The sequence below is a fragment of the Schistocerca piceifrons genome, chromosome 3 (genome assembly GCF_021461385.2).
Source record: "Schistocerca piceifrons isolate TAMUIC-IGC-003096 chromosome 3, iqSchPice1.1, whole genome shotgun sequence".
In the NCBI taxonomy this organism is placed as follows: domain Eukaryota; kingdom Metazoa; phylum Arthropoda; class Insecta; order Orthoptera; family Acrididae; genus Schistocerca; species Schistocerca piceifrons.
In genome coordinates this window covers 741,010,217-741,028,951 of record NC_060140.1, presented here as the reverse complement: position 1 = coordinate 741,028,951, position 18,735 = coordinate 741,010,217, and the positions used below count along the sequence as shown (strand labels likewise).

The window sequence follows — 18,735 nt, the reverse complement described above, 5'->3', positions numbered from 1 at the left end:
TGCGTGTAGGTGTACCAGTAAATCCGTGCAACAGAGTGAAATCTGTGGCTTGCTCGATATTTGAGGCAGTATAGCCCCCGTGTATATTAGTAAGGTCGATATTCCATGATAGTCTTTTTAAGTACGTTTCATTATCTTCCCCGAAGCATAAGCCAGTTTATGGATGTTGGAACCATTGTAGAGCTTGAATAAAATTAGTGCACAGAGTATTATCAGCTTCTAGAACAAACAGAGAAGTGAAATTGGGTAACTCACATAAAATACATTTTAATATGTGCGTCTAATTACTACTTGCAATGTGCACTATTGACAAACATAGCAGTCCAAAACGGTTCCTTCACAAACGTCATATTTGGCGATGAAATACATCTACCCTGCCAAAATAACTTCTTTAGCGATTTCAACCTGTAACGAAAAAATATACAAGCAGCCATTTAAACAGAGCATAAGGTGAGACTAACACTAGCAAATGAAGCTTTTAAATGCTCATAAGGATATAAATTCAAAATCCAGTGACTGCAGTGTAAGCGCTGCATAACATGGCTGACCAGCCATGACGCCAACACAGTCTCCCAAAGTTCAAAGTTCCAGCTGACGGTAGACACAGCCGTCCAACTTCGCTATCGAACGTCTCATCAGAACAAGGCGTCCAATCCAGCCCGTGGTTCTCGCCCACCCCCGTAGTCCGCACCTCGTGACTGCACCGGACAGAGCTACTGCCGGAGAGCTAGTAGTGGACAGATATGAACGGTGCTCCCAGTTATTATTTTCTACTTTTGGGAAAGGAGTGAGACAGGGTTGTAGCCTCTCCCCGATGTTATTCAATCTGTATATTGAACAAGCAGTAAAGGAAACAAAAGAAAAATTCGGAGTAGGTATTAAAATTCATGGAGAAGAAGTAAAAACTTTGAGGTTCGCCGATGACGTTGTAATTCTGTCAGAGACAGCAAAGGACTTGGAAGAGCAGTTGAACGGAATGGACAGTGTCTTGAAAGGAGGATATAAGATGAACATCAACAAAAGCAAAACGAGGATAATGGAATGTAGTCAAATTAAATCGGGTGATGCTGAGGGAATTAGATTAGGAAATGAGACACTTAAAGTAGTAAAGGAGTTTTGCTATTTAGGGAGTAAAATAACTGATGATGGTCGAAGTAGAGAGGATATAAAATGTAGACTGGCAATGCCAAGGAAATCGTTTCTGAAGAAGAGAAATTTGTTAACATCGAGTATAGATTTAAGTGTCCGGAAGTCGTTTCTGAAAGTATTTGTATGGAATGTAGCCATGTATGGAAGTGAAACATGGACGATAACTAGTATGGACAAGAAGAGAATAGAAGCTTTCGAAATGTGGTGCTACAGAAGAATGCTGAAGATTAGATGGGTAGATCACATAACTAATGAGGAAGTATTGAATAGGATTGGGGAGAAGAGAAGTTTGTGGCACAACTTGACCAGAAGAAGGGATCGGTTGGTAGGACATGTTCTGAGGCATCAAGGGATCACCAATTTAGTATTGGAGGACAGCGTGGAGGGTAAAAACCGTAGAAGGAGACCAAGAGTAGAAGGAGACCAAGAGATCAATACACTAAGCAGATTCAGAAGGATGTAGGTTGCAGTAGGTACTGGGAGATGAAGAAGCTTGCACAGGATAGAGTAGCATGGAGAGCTGCATCAAACCAGTCTCAGGACTGAAGACCACAACAACAACAACACTTTTACTCTCAATCCCGAAGGTTAGAGCGTTCGAAACCATTGTAGAACCCAGATCCTACCAACCAAACTCTAGGTTAGCTGGTATTGGGCCAGAGGGAATCCATGCTGGGAAAATTTGGGAGGAAATTTCCAGTTTCAGCAAAATGTCGCTCAGAACCAAGGGGTGGCAACTGTTTTAATTTGATGCTGGGATAATATGTCAGAAACAAAAAATTAAAAAAGCCTAATGTATCTGAAACTGTAATTGCTCGTGTGTTTGTGTACACTGTCGTGACAAAGTTATGGCATAGTGATACGCACATACAGGGTGTTACAAAAAGGTACGGCCAAACTTTCAGGAAACATTCCTCACACACAAATAAAGAAAAGATGTTATGTGGACATGTGTCCGGAAACGCTTAATTTCCATGTTACAGTTCATTTTAGTTTCGTCAGTATGTACTGTACTTCCTCGATTAACCGTCAGTTGGCCCAATTGAAGGAAGGTAATGTTGACTTCGGCGCTTGTGTTGACATGCGACTCATTGCTCTACAGTACTAGCATCAAGCAGGCATTGTTGGTGATGTCTTGATTGGGCCCCATGTTCTTCCACCTACGCTCAATGGAGCACGTTATCACGATTTCATACGGGATACTCTACCTGTGCTGCTAGAACATGTGTCTTTACAAGTACGACACAACATGTGGTTCGTGCACGATGGAGCTCCTGCACATTTCAGTCGAAGTGTTCGTACGCTTCTCAACAACAGATTCGGTGACCGATGGATTGGTAGAGGCGGACCAATTCCATGGCCTCCACGCTCTCCTGACCTCAACCCTCTTGACTTTCATTTATGGGCGCATTTGAAAGCTCTTGTCTACGCAACCCCGGTACCAAATGTAGAGACTCTTCGTGCTCGTATTGTGGACGGCTGTGATACAATACGCCATTCTCCAGGGCTGCATCAGCGCATCAGGGATTCCATGCGACGGAGAGTGGATGCATGTATCCTCGCTAACGGAGGACATTTTGAACATTTCCTGTAACAAAGTGTTTGAAGTTTGTTGGTACGTTCTGTTGCTGTGTGTTTCCATTCCATGATTAATGTGATTTGAAGAGGAGTAATAAAATGAGCTCTAACATGGAAAGTAAGCGTTTCCGGACACATGTCCACATAACATATTTTCTTTCTTTGTGTGTGAGGAATGTTTCCTGAAAGTTCGGCCGTACCTTTTTGTAACACCCTGTATACAGATGGCGGTAGAATCGCGTACACAAGGTGTAAAAGGGAACTGCATTGGCGTAGCCGTCATTCATGTGAAAAGGTTTCAGACATTATTATGGTCGCACGACGGGAATTATCAGATTTTGAACACGGAATAGTAGTTGGAACTAGACGCATGGGACATTTAATTTCCGCAATTGTTGAGGAATCCAATATTCCGAAATCCACTGTCAACAGTATATTGAGAATGTCAAGATTTCAGGCATTACCTCTCACCACGGACAACGCAGTGGCTGGCGGCCTTCACTTAACGACCGAGAGTAGTAACATTTGCGTTGAGTTGTCAGTGCTAACAGACAAGCAACGCTGCATGAAATAACCGCAGAAATCAATGTGGAACTTACGACTAACCTATCCGTCAGAACAATGCGCAGAATTAGCGTTAATGGGTTATGGCAGCAGATGACCTTCGCGAGTGTCTTTTCGCTAGCAGCACGACATGGTTTGCGGTTCCTTTCCTGGTCTCGTGACCGTATCAGTTGGGCCCTAAACGACTGTAAAGAGTTGGCACAGTCAAAAAAATGATTCAAATGGCTCTGAGCACTATGAGACTCAACATCTGAGGCCATCAGTCCCCTAGAACTTAGAACTACTTAAACCTAACTACCCTAAGGACATCACACACATTCATGCTCGAGGCAGGATTCGAACCTGCAACCGTAGCGAACGCGGTTCCAGACTGAAGCGCCTAGAACTGTGGCATGGTCAGATGAGTCCCGATTTCAGTTGGTAAGAGCGGATGGTAGGGTTCGAGTGTGGCGAAGACCCCACAAAGACATGGACCCAGGTTGTCCACGTACTTTTCAAGCTGGAGGTGGCTCCATAATGGTGTGGGCTGTGTTAACATGGAATGGACTGGGTCTTCTGGTCCAACTGAACCTCTCATCGACTGGAAATGGTTATGTTCGGCTACTTGGAGACAATTTGCAGCCATTCAGCGATGGAGTTTGTATGGATGACAGTGCCCCATGTCACCAGGCCACAAGTGTTCGCGATTGATTTGAAGAATATTCTGGACAATTTGAGCGAATGATTTGGCCATCCATATCGCCAACATGAATCCCAGCGAACATAACCGAGCATAAAATCCTGACCAGCAACACTTCTACAATTGTGGATGGCTATACAGGAAGCATGCCTCCATACTTCTGCAGAGGACTTTCAACGACGTGTTGAGTCCATGCCATGTCGAGTAGCTTCACTCATCCGGGAAAAATGACGTATCCCTTGACTTTAGTCACATCAGCGTATATAGAGTAGAGTGCACCTGAGTCGCTGGAAATAACCAGATGCAGTGTATATGAAAATCTTAAAATTACACACACACACTTCCTCCAACGCAAGCACGCAAATCTGCAGTTGAGTACTGCTCCATGAAAACACTGTTTAGTGTATCTGCCAACCTTGTATGTAATTGTAAGTTTTTTTTAATTAATTCAGATTATGCTTTCTTATTATCGAGCGAAGCTGTAAAAACTATCGTGGGCAGGCCTACTTTGTCATATGCGGAAAACTTCGAGGGCGCGACATACATCTTTGATCAGGCTAAAAATCTTTTACCGTGCATTAACAGTATGGTGGCGCGCGAAATCATATTTCATTGAATACATTAAAACATTGCTCTACACGCCAGGGATGCAGCATAACGCCAGGGATGCAGCATGAATAAGATAGACTGCTCCTCTGAGAAAAAGAAACAGATGAATTCGATAAGCGAAAGATATTCTGTACAAGCAGGGAGTTAAACTGAATAAATACTGAAGCACCAGATCTAGAATGTTCGCAGTCTCGTAATATACACTCCTGGAAATTGAAATAAGAACACCGTGAATTCATTGTCCCAGGAAGGGGAAACTTTATTGACACATTCCTGGGGTCAGATACATCACATGATCACACTGACAGAACCACAGGCACATAGACACAGGCAACAGAGCATGCACAATGTCGGCACTAGTACAGTGTATATCCACCTTTCGCAGCAATGCAGGCTGCTATTCTCCCATGGAGACGATCGTAGAGATGCTGGATGTAGTCCTGTGGAACGGCTTGCCATGCCATTTCCACCTGGCGCCTCAGTTGGACCAGCGTTCGTGCTGGACGTGCAGACCGCGTGAGACGACGCTTCATCCAGTCCCAAACATGCTCAATGGGGGACAGATCCGGAGATCTTGCTGGCCAGGGTAGTTGACTTACACCTTCTAGAGCACGTTGGGTGGCACGGGATACATGCGGACGTGCATTGTCCTGTTGGAACAGCAAGTTCCCTTGCCGGTCTAGGAATGGTAGAACGATGGGTTCGATGACGGTTTGGATGTACCGTGCACTATTCAGTGTCCCCTCGACGATCACCAGTGGTGTACGGCCAGTGTAGGAGATCGCTCCCCACACCATGATGCCGGGTGTTGGCCCTGTGTGCCTCGGTCGTATGCAGTCCTGATTGTGGCGCTCACCTGCACGGCGCCAAACACGCATACGACCATCATTGGCACCAAGGCAGAAGCGACTCTCATCGCTGAAGACGACACGTCTCCATTCGTCCCTCCATTCACGCCTGTCGCGACACCACTGGAGGCGGGCTGCACGATGTTGGGACGTGAGCGGAAGACGGCCTAACGGTGTGCGGGATCGTAGCCCAGCTTCATGGAGACGGTTGCGAATGGTCCTCGCCGATACCCCAGGAGCAACAGTGTCCCTAATTTGCTGGGAAGTGGCGGTGTGGTCCCCTACGGCACTGCGTAGGATCCTACGGTCTTGGCGTGCACCCGTGCGTCGCTGCGGTCCGGTCCCAGGTCGACGGGCACGTGCACCTTCCGCCGACCACTGGCGACAACATCGATGTACTGTGGAGACCTCACGCCCCACGTGTTGAGCAATTCGGCGGTACGTCCACCCGGCCTCCCGCATGCCCACTATATGCCCTCGCTCAAAGTCCGTCAACTGCACATACGGTTCACGTCCACGCTGTCGCGGCATGCTACCAGTGTTAAAGACTGCGATGGAGCTCCGTATGCCACGGCAAACTGGCTGACACTGACGGCGGCGGTGCACAAATGCTGCGCAGCTAGCGCCATTCGACGGCCAACACCGCGGTTCCTGGTGTGTCCGCTGTGCCGTGCGTGTGATCATTGCTTGTACAGCCCCCTCGCAGTGTCCGGAGCAAGTATGGTGGGTCTGACACACCGGTGTCAATGTGTTCTTTTTTCCATTTCCAGGAGTGTAGAATAGGAATATTTATGAAGTGATCATCCACAGGCGCAGAACAGAATTTTTGTCGTCAATGTCCATTGCTTCACAGGTCATGTGACTTCATGGTACTTGCCTATGAAAATAAACTTTTCCTCCGATGCAACAGTTATTCATCATTGCAGCTGCTAATAATGAATTTGTAAAAGCGATTTATCTAATATTAATGTTTCAGTCTTAATACAAAATGTAAACAAATGGCATTTTACTGAAGTCACCTGAAAATTCCAGTTTGATGGCGACATGCGCACACTACGCCATGCTTACTCCACAGGTATTTCTACTCGTGTTTCACACACACACACAGTCATATATTCGCTTCGTCTGCATCACTGGAAAGGCCTCGATCCAAGGCTGAGTTTGATTTGTCTATATGTATCAAACCCAGAGCTTTTTCTTTTTTATCATTTTTTTAAAATGACCCTACTGTCAACCCTCCAGCAATTTTCATTCCGCTCAGTCTTGTGGACACACATAACAACGAACAGCTGCTACCATTCATTTTTTTCACAGGTAAATTTGAATGTGGCACCTCCACGAGAACGTCCTTGACACATTCAATATCAGTTCACAAATATCATTACAAACAGGTTGCAATTTTATTCATATATCACTTTTCCGTTTCACAAATACACAATCATCACATTTTTCATATAGACATTCACAATTTAATGAATCTTAGGAATAAATTACAGGAGATGTACACAAATGTGGAGCAATTACTTCTGTGAAAATGAAAACTGTAGCTTTGAAATATCTGAATTCTATTGTACACTACTGGCCATTAAAATTGCTACACCACCAAGACGACGTGCTACAGACGCGAAATTTAACCGACACGAAGAAGATGCTGTGATATGCAAATGATTGGCTTTTCAGAGCATTCACACAAGATTGGCGCCGGTAGCGACACCTACAACGTGTTGACATGAGGAAAGTTTCCAACCGATTTCTCATACACAAAAACAGCAATTGACCGGCGTTGCCTGGTGAAACATTGTTGTGATGCCTCATGTAACGAGGACAAAGGCGTACCATCACGTGTCCGACTTTGATAGAGGTCGGATTGTAGCCTATCGCGATTGTGGTTTATCGTATCGCGACTTTGCCGCTCGCGTTAGTCGAGATCCAATGACTGTTAGCAGGATATGGAATCGGTGGGTTCAGGAGGGTAATACGGAACGCCGTGCTGGATCCCTGGATATCAACGGCATCACTAGCAGCAGTCGAGATGACAGGCATCTCCTCCGCATGGCTGTAACGGATCGTGCAGCCACGTCTCGATCCCTTAGCCAACAGATGGGGACGTTTGCAAGACAGCAACCATATGCACGAACAGTTCGACGACGTTTGCAGCAGCTTGGACTATCAGCTCGGAGGCCATGGCAGCGGTTACCCTTGACGCTGCATCACAGACAGGAGCGCCTGCGATGTTGTACTCAACAACGAACCTGGGTGCACAAATGGCAAAACGCCATTTTTTCGGATGAATACAGGTTCTGTTTACAGCAACATGATGGTCGCATCCGTGTTTGGCGACATCGCGGTGGACGCACATTGGAAGCGTGTATTCGTTATCACCATATTGGCGTGATGGTATGGGGTGCCATTGGTGGTTACACGTCTCGGTCACCTCTTGTTCGCATTGACGGCACTTTGAACAGTGGACGTTACATTTCAGATGTGTTACGACCCGTGGCTGTACCCTTCATTCGATCACTGCGAAACCCTACATTTCAGCACGATGATGCACGACCGCATGTTGTAGGTCCTGTACGGGTCTTTCTGCGTACAGAAAATGTTCGACTGCTGCCGTGGCCAGCACATTCGCCAGATCTCTCACCAAATGAAAACGTCTGGTCAATGGTGGTCGAGCAACTGGCTCATCACAAGACGCCAGTCACTACTCTTGATGAACTGTGGTGTATCGCGTTGAAGCTACAAGGGCAGCTGTACCTGTACACGCCATCCAAGCTCTGTTTGACTCAGTGCCCAGGTCAGAGGTGGTTGTTCTGGGTACTGATTTTTCGCGATCTATGCACCCAAATTGCGTGAAAATGCAATCACATGTCAGTTCTAGTATAATATATTTTTCCAATGAATACCCGTTTATCATCTGCATTTCTTCTTGGTGTAGCAGTTTTAATGGCCAGTAGTGTATAAGTCTGCTGGCTCAACTGTAAGCGAATACTAAGTTTTGTGTCTGAGCTGTAACTGAATTCTAATGTATAAGTTCGTTGTCTGAACTAATGCATAAGATTACTGTTGTAACACTAGTATCTATTTCACTTGTGCTTAGTTCATTGAACTTCCTTGTCTGTTTATGTTTAATGTTTCGATGTAACATCTATGTAAACATACTGTTAATAATTTATGTCACTGTAGTTAATGTATGTATGTAATTTTAAAAGCAATGTTTTGCTAGAGTATTAGGATGTTAAAACTATTCTTGTAGAACTGGTTCATGCGTAGGGAAGGTAGGTCTGTAACCATGTAAAACCTGGAGGAAGCCCCTTCCGCAACGAAACTGACTTGGCGGGAATGGAAAAGGTGGATTTGGCGGCAGGACTGCAATGCTCTTTGAAGACTCGAGTTAGTCGGTGGCTAGCTTCCTTTACCGGGATACAGCTTATCTTTCTGTTTTTTCAGGAGTTCTTTGTGGTGTGGAGGAGCGGCCATGTACGTGAAAAACGGTATTCCACTTGAGTCCACTGACGTTTCAAAGCCCTGCACGGAACAGGTATTTGAATGTTGTGAAGGTGTGGTTAAATTTAGCAAAAGTAAACTTCTAATTGTTGTTGTTTATAGGTCCCCTGACTTTGATTTCAGATCATTTATGCTCAACCTAAATAGGGATTACGGTTCACTTTATAGGAAGTACAAATAACTAGTTGTATATGGTGACTTCAGTATCAGTTGTGTGAGTGTGTAAGAAACTGTATTCTATCCTGTGAGAGTGCAGGGGAACAGTAGCACAACCAAAGACAACATTTTTGTTCATTCTTCATTACTAGAGGGTCATTCTCTTAGCGGAAACGTGACCAGCCTTTCAGACTATGAATCACAAATTTTAACGTCAAAAGATTTTTGTGCTATCACATGTCAAATATAATTCCAAACTATTTAAGAACGCTAATCCAGTTGCAGTAGAGACCTTTTAAATATCATTAAGGAACAAGAGTGGCAAGACGCTAATAGTGCTGATAACCTAGACGATAGATATAATGCTTTCCTCAACACTTCTCATGCTCTTTGAAAGCTGCTTTCCATTAGAACGTTCAAAACAAGATACTGGCACTAACAGACAGCCTAGGCTGTTCACTAGGGCATAAGAATATCGTGCAGAACAAAGTGGGAATCATTTCAAAATGTTGGAAGCAGTCTCAGTGGAGCAGCTCAGTACAGACATTATTGTAATGTGCTTAAAAATTTTATTAGGAAGGCAAAAAGTATGTGATGCGAAAATAGAGTAGCTAATTCTCAGCATAAAAATAAAACCATATCGTCAGCCGTGAAGGAGGTGTCTGGTCAGCAGCACAAGGTTGAGGATATAAAGTCAATGCATAATAGAAATGTTTTCAATAGGTTTGTTTATAAATAAATAAATCTTCTGCTACCAGTCACGATTTTCTTTATTTTACTATTTGCACGACGCGCTTCGAGAAATAATTCCCATTTTCAAGTGCGTTTTTATGATGTGTGTTAAGCCATTTCTTTTGATGTTGTCAGTGTGTGTGAGTCTGCTTCGTTTTGTTGACTTTTAAATTTTCTAATGGTCCATTTGTGTAGAGAGTCACACACACTTAACATCACACACAACTTGTACATTTTACACATCGAAAATATCTTATATAAACAAACCTATTGTATCTACAGTCGCAGGCTTTCAAAAACCATTTATAATGGATCAAATCAGAAATGTTTTCAGTTACTGATAAATCGGTTATGTGTACAGTATTTAAAAATCACTTTCTGGATACAGCAGGTGAACTAAATAGAAGCTTAGTTCCTACAAGGAATCATATAACTTGCATAGAAAGTAGCTTTTCGAGACTTCTCCGTGATACTGACAAGGGGGAGATTGAATCAATAATTAAATCAGTGAAGACTAAGGACTTTCATGGATATGACGACGTATTGAGCAGACACTAAAGTACACTACTGGCCATTAAAATTGCTGCACCACGAAAGATGACGTGCTACAGACGCGAAATTTAACCGACACGAAGAAGATGCTGTGATATGCAAATGATTAGCTTTTCAGAGCATTCACACAAGGTTGGCGCCGGTGGCGACACCTACAACCTGCTGACATGAGGAAAGTTTCCAACCCATTTATCATACACAAACAGCAGTTGACAAGCGTTGCCTGGTGAAACGTTGTTGTGATGCCTCATGTAAGGAGGAGAAATGCGTTCCCGACTTTGATAAAGGTCGGATTGTAGCCTATCGCGATTGCGGTTTATCGTATCGCGACATTGCTGCTCGCGTTGGTCGAGATCCAATGACTGTTAGCAGAATATGGAATCGGTGGGCTCAGGAGGGTAATAAGGAACGTCGTGCTGGATTCCAACAGCCTCGTATCACTAGCAGTCGAGATGACAGGCATCTTATCCGCATGGCTGTAACGGATCGTGCAGAGCGTCTCGATCCCTGAGTCAGCAGATGGGGACGTTTGCAAGACAACAACCATCTGCACGAACAGTTCGACAACGTTTGCAGAAGCATGGCCTATCAGCTCGGAGACCATGGCTGCGGTTATCCTTGACGCTGCATCACATACAGGAGCGCCTGCGATGGTCTACTCAAAGACGAACCTGGGTGCACGAATGGCAAAACGTCATTTTTTCGGATGAATCCAGGTTCAGTTTACAGCATCATGATGGTCGCATCCGTGTTTGGCGTCATCGCGGTGAACGCACATTGGAAGCGTGTATTCGTCATCGCCATACTGGCATATCACCCGGTGTGATGGTATGGAGTGCCATTGGTTACACGTCTCGGTCACCTCTTGTTCGCATTGACGGCACTTTGAGCAGTGTACGTTACATTTCAGATGTGTTACGACCCGTGGCTCTACCCTTCATTCGATCCCTGCGAAACTCTACATTTCAGCAGGATAATGCACGACCGCATGTTGCAGGTCCTGTATGGGCCTTTTTGGATTCAGAAAATGTTTGACTGCCGCCCTGGCCAGCACATTCTCCAGACCTCTCACCAATTGAAAACGTCTGGTCAATGGTGGCCGAGCAATTGGCTCGTCACAATACGCCAGTCACTACTCTTGATGAACTGTGGAATCGTGTTGAAGCTGCATGGGCAGCTGTACCTGTACACGCCGTCGAAGGGTATCAAGGCCGTTATTACGGCCAGAGGTGGTTGTTCTGGGACATGTCAGTTCTAGTATAATATATTTGTCCAATGAATACCCGTTTATCATCTGCATTTCTTCTTAGTGTAGCAGTTTTAATGGTCAGTAGTGTATTATTCTGCAGTTGTTAGCCCAGTGGTTAGCTATATCTGTAACTTTTCCTTTCGGAATGGTCAATTTCCTGACTGATTAAAGTACTCATTAGTGAAGCCGTTTTGTAAAGAAGAAGAAATGGATAATGTAGAGAATTTTAGACCTATTTCTAAGCCGTTGGTGTTTGCTAAAATTATTGAAAAGGTTGTATATACAAGTGTAATGAACCATTTCAGTTCACATAATGTGCTGTTAGATGTACGGTCTTGTTTTATGGGCGGATTAAATAAGAGGTTGCGAACGCTAGGTGTCTTCTTTGGTTTAACTAAAACGTTTGAGTGTGTTGATGACAAAAGATTACTGCAGAAGTTGGACCGCTATGCAATAAAGGGAGTAGCTCACAATTGGTTCACCTCTTACTTTAACAACAGACAGTAGAAGATCATTCTCCGCAGTACTGGTAATGGCTACGACGTGCAGTCCCAGTGGAGCACTTTGAAGTGTGGGGTGACCCACAGGTCGGTGCTGGGGCGCTACTGTTTCTTTTTTATGCCTTCTAGTATGACAGGTGATTCTCAGATATTTCTGTTTGCAGATGATACCAGCTTGTAGTAAGGGCTGTTGTGTGCAATATTGACTCATTGTCAAACAATGTAGTTCATGGCCTGTAGAAAATAAATTGCTGCTAAATCACAGTAAGACTCAGTTTAAGGTTTATAACACTCAATTCAACGATAACTGACATTTTGATTACACAGAATTGGTATATGATTAAGGAGACAGAACAGTTCAAATTCCTAGGTATTCAGATACGTAGTAAGCCGTTGTGGAAAGCCCATTTTCAGGATCTTGTTCAAAAACTAAATGCTGCTTTATTTAACATTAGAACAGTATCTGAAATAAGTGCTGGTTTAACACGAAAAGGAGTCTGCGTAGTTTCATTCGCGTATAACACATGGTATTATTTTTCAGGTAAGTCTTCTGATTCAAAAAGGGCATTTGTGGCTTAAAAATGGGCGGTTTGAGCAATATGTGGTGTAAATTCGCAGACCTCTTGTAAACTCCTCTTTAGTAGTCTGGGAATTCTGACAGTGGCCTCTCAACACATATTTGTTTCAATGGCGTTTGTTGTTAACAATATCAGCTCATTAGCTTTTACTTAAGAGCTTTTACTCAGTTAATACTTGGCAGAAATCCAATCTGCATTTGGAACACACCTCCTTGACTCTTGTGCATAAAGGCATACAGTATTCTGCTGCATCCACTTTCATTAAGCTGCCACAAGAATTCGAAAATCGTAGCAGTAATCCACGCACTTTCAGATGTTCACTGAAGAGTGTCCTCGTGGCTCATTCCCTTTATTCTGTAGAGGAACTCCTCTAAAAGTTTAAAAACTTAAGCTAATTCCTGTGTTACATTGTTGATTATGTTTCTTTAAACTTAAGGCTTATCGTCTGCGTTGCAGTCATGTACCTTTCATTTTATCTGTTATCATTCTTCTATTATAATTTCACGCACTGACTCATTCCGTGACCATGGAGACTTGCTACTCAGTTTGGTCCTAAGGAACGTGACATAAAAAATAAATAAAATTGCATGCAAATTGTTCCTATCTTGTGTGCTGAATGAGGCAAGAAGAGCTGCAAGATTATTCAATATAGCCTCGGATGTGGAAGAATTTTGGCTTATTATTTATGGTATACATTGGTTAGGTATGAACTACGAAAATCCGACGCTAAGAACAGAATTTTCAGAGCTTGTTATATAACAAGGGCCACGGCGACTTTGCCGCCGTTTTTTAGTTGCCAAAGAAGATAGGCACACACCCCACCTTTGTCTTAAATAATCGTTTGAGTACTGTAAAACTGCAAGGACTAGTTATTCCGTTTCTCATCCAAATAATAATAATGTTTTGTTCAAACTTTATGTTAAGGGATATATTTTATCCTTAGTCATTCACATAGACAGAGCCCTTTTCCAAGTGCTGCAATGTGTCTGAGCATCATATTTTACTGATCTGAAAAAAATTGAGTTCCATAACAAATTTTAATAACTTCTGAGGGGTAGTGAAGTTCTTAAATATTCAGTTAGATTTGTTTCTGAAGTACTCCAAGCGTTTTTCATAGAATGGTAGTTAAACTATAATTGCCAAGAAACGGTCTAAAATGCTTTGCTTAAATGTTGTCCTTATTGAAATCTCAGTACAGTATTAAAGTTACATAATTAATTATTCAGAACAGTTATTGGCTAGTAAATCTGAAGTACCAGTATGAGGAATAATTAATGTGCAGGTTTGAAATAATATTTGTATTCTTCATATGTTTGTAGGTAAAACTGTTTTCATATTGTCTTGTAACAAAAGTAGTCAGCCTTAGTTACTGATAAAACAGTTTCTGTCGTCGCTCCCCAGTCCCCTCACCCTTGATAATTGTTGAGCCAGCTTTGTATTTTATATTACAACTACAGTACTAATGAAGTGCAACTACCAGTTTTATAACAGTATGTGATACAATAAGCAGCTGGCTACAACGTTTCCACCTGTAACATATCTAGGGATCACGTGTTTCATTTGTGTTAAACGGCATAGAGAAGTGAATGCTCCTTGAGAAAACAAATAGTAATCAGAACGGAGAATATAACTATCAGAAAATCATTTCAATGACAGTATTTTTCAATAATGAAAGTGATAGAAGAACCTCATGTCCAAGTTAATAGTACTCTAACATCAGTAATCCAATGCATGTACGACCATTAGCTTTCCTACCTCAATATGCGAGTAGTAAGTGTTAATGAAAGCCAGTTGTTGCCAAAATGTTTACTATTACTTCTGTGTTGTTCACGTCTCACTGGTACATTGCTAGCTAAAGTGTGCTGCTGTCTGCTATCCCATTCAGAAAATATAAATTCAGTATCAAGTAAAGTAAATACCAATAGTTAACTTTATTTTTGAACAGTGCAAATACTTGGTACAAATTTGTGTAAAGAGCCTGGCGACTGTTTTCTTTTACGTAATTGTAGTTTACTTATAGCTAACAGAACCTTGGTTCGAATCCCGCTTGTTCTGCTCTTGCTTCCTTTCAGTAGAATTCTATCGAGAAAAGAGCCTCTCACAGAAGTAAAATTAACAGGTATTGCTAATTTAGTAACAGCCGGCAGCGTTATAGTGTCTTAGCTAAATGTGAAGTTCACTACTGGCCATTAAAATTGCTATCACACGAAGATGACGTTCTACAGACGCGAAATTTAACCGCCAGGAAGAAGATGCTGTGATATGCAAATGATTAGCATTCACACAAGGTTGGGGTGGCGACACCTACAACGTGCTGACGTGAGGAAAGTTTCCAACCGATTTCTCATACACAAACAGCAGTTGACCGGCTTAGCCAGGCGAAACGTTGTTGTGATGCCTCGTGTAAGGAGGAGAAATGCGTACCATAGCGATCCCGACTTTGATAAAGATCGGATTGTAGCCTATCGCGATTGCGGTTTATCGTATCGCGACATTGCTGCTCGCGTTGGTCGAGATCCAATGACTGTTAGCAGAATATGGAATCGGTGGGCTCAGGAGGGTAATAAGGAACGTCGTGCTGGATCCCAACAGCCTCGTATCACTAGCAGTCGAGATGACAGGCATCTTATCCGCATGGCTGTAACAGATCGTGCAGAGCGTCTCGATCCCTGAGTCATCAGATGGGGACGTTTGCAAGACAACAACCATCTGCACGAACAGTTCGACAACGTTTGCAGAAGCATGGACTATCAGCTCGGAGACCATGGCTGCGGTTATCCTTGACGCTGCATCACATACAGGAGCGCCTGCGATGGTGTACTCAACGACGAACCTGGTGCACGAATGGCAAAACGTCATTTTTTAGGACGAATTCAGGTTCTGTTTACAGCAACATGATGGTCGCATCCGTGTTTGGCGACATCGCGGTGAACGCCAATTGGAAGCGTGTATTCGTCGTCGCCCTACTGGCGTATCACCTGACGTGATGGTATGGGGTGCCATTGGTTACACGTCTCGGTCACCTCTTTTTCGCATTGACGGCACTTTGAACAGTGGACGTTACATTCCAGATGTGTTACGACCCCTGGCTCTACCCTTCATTCGATCCCTGCGAAACCCTACATTTCAACAGGATAATGCACGACCGCATGTTGCAGGTCTTGTAGGGCCTTTCTGGGTGCTGAAAATCTTCGACTGCTGCCCTGGCCGGCACATTCACCAGATCTCTCACCAACTGAAAACGTCTGGTCAATGGTGGCCGAACAACTGGCTCGCCATCCAAGCCCTGTTTGACTCAATGCCCAGGCGTATCAAGGCCGTTATTACAGCCGGAGGTGGTTATTCTGGGTACTGATTTCTCAGGATCTATGCACCCAAATTGCGGGAATATGCAGTCACATGTCAGTTCTAGTAAAATATATTTGTCCAAGGAATACCCGTTTATCATCTGCATTTATTCTTGGTGTAGCAATTTTAATGGCCAGTAGTGTAATTCCACCACAACTATTACATTTGATAGCATATTACAGTCAAAAGGAAAAGGTGTAAGGGGTCGTCCATTAATTACGTGAGCTCACAGTGGTGGAGGGTCCAGCAAAATCTTACCAAATTTGATTTAAATGGGGGGGGGGGGGGGAGGCTGTGAAAATTTCATGTCAACTATTAAATTCAAAGAATATATGTTATTATAAAAGATAACATCTTGTTTTATACGCTGCCCAGTCATATTAATGTGACCACCAGTCAAAAGCCTGAATAACCATATTTTGCAGCATGAGACAACAGAACGGTAGTTAACGAGGTTCTGGAAGGTACGGATAGGGACGTAGAACGTTCCCAATGCTGTGGCCAGCTGCTCTAGGTTTCTCGGTTGACGATCCATGGGACGAAGAGCTCGATCGCCGTGGTCCTTCGGAGTCTCGACTGGGTTTAAATCCGGGAAGTATTGTGGCCAGGGCAGTACTGTAAACTCATCGTGGTGCTCTTCGAACCGCGCACGTACACTGTGACATTGTACTGTTCTGTTGGTATACGCCATCGTGGCAAGGAAAACAAGCTTGTAGGGGTGGACATGGTCGCCAGGGATAGAAGCATATTTGGGTTGATCCATTGTGTTTTCCAGAATATCGAGATCATCCAGGGAGTGCCACGAAAACATTCCCCAGACTGTGATGCTCGCTCCTGGTGTCAAGGTGTTTGCTTTTAGATCTTTCAAGACGTAAACGCCCTGTGTCCTATGTAGCACAAAACGTGATTCATCTGTAAAGGCCACCTGTCACCACTCAGTGGACGTCCATTGGCGATATTGGAGAGCAGATTCCAGCCTTCGTTGCCGATAAATAGGAGTCAGGACGAGTGCATGAACATGGCGGCTGCTGCGGAGGCCCATATGCACCAACGTTCACTGAACAGTCGTTGAGGAGACAGTGTTGGTTGCCCCTTGGTTAATTGGACCAGTCAGTTGCTCAACTATTGCACGTGTACTCGCCCGTACACATCTCCGGAGCAGTCGTTGAACTCTATCATCTATGGCTTGTGGTGAACCACAGTTACCTCTTCGCCATTTTTGGATAGCGCCATTTTGCCATACACGGTGTACTTTAACCACAGCGGCATGCAAACAGTGTACAAACTCAGCCATTTTGGAAAGCCTTCCACCCTTGACCCAAAAACCAATTATCATGCCTTTTTGGACGTCAAATAAGTCGCTGCGTTCTGCATTACGATGATGACGGCACTATTTTTCACATCCTCCACGATGGGCTTTACGGGGATTGTCCAGGAAGTAAGTTCCGATCGGTCGCGAAAACGAAACCACAGTAAAAACCAGAAACGTTTTATTTCCAGCCGGCCGGAGTGGCCGTGCGGTTCTAGGCGCTACAGTCTGGAACCGAGCGACCGCTACGGTCGTAGGTTCGAATCCTGCCTCGGGTATGGATGTGTGTGATGTCCTTAGGTTAGTTAGGTTTAATTAGTTCTAAGTTCTCGGCGACTGATGACCTCAGAAGTTAAGTCGCATAGTGCTCAGAGCCATTTGAACCATTTTTTTTTTTATTTGCAACAGTTAGGTACACCTTCCACCTTCTTCTCTACATAGTCGCCGCTCCAACTTCGAGTTTTGTCGTAGTGTTGTATCAACTTTCCAATATCCTCATAATAGAAAGCAGCCGCCTGTGCATCCGGCCAGTTATCTGCAATGGTCTGCAGCTCGTTGTCTGTGGAAAAATTTTGTCTTCGTAGCCAGTAGTCCAGTAGTTCTTGTGGGCAGAGATGAGACTCAGGGGGAGCCAATTACGGGTTGTATTGTGGGTGATCAAACACTTCTCATCGGAAACGCAACAGGAGCGTCTTCATTGCCCCTGCAGTGTGCGGCCGAGAATTGGCATGAAGAAGGAACTGCTCGAAAAAAATGGCTCTGAGCACTATGGGACTTAACTTCTAAGGTCATCAGTCTACTAGAACTTAGAACTACTTAAACCTAAATACCCTAAAGACATCACACACACCAATGCCCGAGGCAGGATTCGAACCTGCGACTGTTGCGGTCGCGCGGTTCCAGACTGTAGCGCCTAGAACCGCTCGGCCACCCCGGGCGGCGGAACTGCTCGACTGTTGTGTAATGTGAGCTGCATGACTTAAGAGCGACGCGACACGATCGACGGGCATACTAGAGACACTGCCCAACACATGTGTGCAAAGCTTTACCTGGTTTTCTCAGTGGTTTTCATTTCGCGACCGATCGGAACTTACTTTCTGGACAATCCTCGGAAATACCTCCACTGCTATTGCTGCCACTTTCCGTCTCTGAGTGGTTATTGCATGTTGACGTCGAACTTTGACGTTGCTCACATTAATGTTACTGCAGCGTGTATAACTGATAACAAGCATGGCCAGTATTAAAGTGCTCATCAGTCTTTATGGCCTCTCTGAACTGAACTGAAAGCTTTACACGCATGCTTGTCCCGGATTCACCATTTTGAAACAAGTGCCGCACAAGTGTCATTTGGGGAGGTGTCTGAAATCACTCTGCGTC

At 44.1% G+C, this 18,735-nt stretch overlaps 1 protein-coding gene across 2 annotated transcripts in view; it reads left to right on the top strand.

Moving 5' to 3' along the window:
* Window positions 1–18,735, top strand: part of LOC124788028 (ankyrin repeat and BTB/POZ domain-containing protein 2) — a 644,871-nt gene that overhangs the window by 221,829 nt on the left and 404,307 nt on the right. Inside the window, exon 3 of one of the 2 annotated variants that reach the window (XM_047255089.1) lies at window positions 8,878–8,968. The exons of the other annotated variant lie outside the window; for it this stretch is intronic. The gene's annotated coding sequence lies outside the window, so the exon portion shown is untranslated. The remainder of the gene's footprint in view (window positions 1–8,877; window positions 8,969–18,735) is intronic. 2 annotated transcript variants of the gene reach the window in all.